A 656-nucleotide genomic window follows, 5' to 3' on the forward strand; every position below is an offset into this window, starting at 1 on the left:
GCCTTTTTTTGGGTTGGGTTTTTTTTTTCTTCTCAGATTGGGTTGCGACGCGGTTTTGTTGGCGGCTCTTTTTCTGCTTCCTTCTGTGTCCGCTTAAAAAAAAAGGAAAAAAAGGGAAAAAAAAAGAGAAAAGGGGGAAATAGTGCAAAACGCAGCACACCCCTCCTGCGGGGCTGTTTTGCCACATCCCCCATCGCCTGCTCCCGGTGAATGCGCTAATTCAGCTGGTCCTCGCCGCTTACATCTCCCGTTGGCTTTGGGTTCGCTCTGGTTCGCTGCTTTTTTTGGTGGTGTTTTTTTTTTTTTCATTTTGGTTTGGTTTGCTTTTGCATGCGGGGTCGGCCCTTGCCAGCCCAGTGACTTGTGTGTAACTAAATCGGGAATCTTTGTTGCTGTTTATTTCCTTTTCGGTACGGTTTCCCGGGCGTTTGCTTGAAAAAAATGGTTGTTACTCACTTCATTCGTTTGATTTTGGTTGGGGCCTCAAAGACAGCACCGTGTCTTTATTTTTTATATATTCTTGATAACTATCGATATATTTATTATTGACCAGTGTTTCTGGATGAGATTTCCAAATAAAATAAAAAATGAATTACAAAGCTGCCTGACTCGCCTTTGTCTGGGACTGGAAGCCGAGAAAAGGCGCCGTATTTGAT

This window comes from Egretta garzetta, unplaced genomic scaffold, assembly GCF_000687185.1.
Source record: "Egretta garzetta isolate BGI_Z169 unplaced genomic scaffold, ASM68718v1 scaffold397, whole genome shotgun sequence".
Classification (NCBI taxonomy): Eukaryota; Metazoa; Chordata; class Aves; order Pelecaniformes; family Ardeidae; genus Egretta; species Egretta garzetta.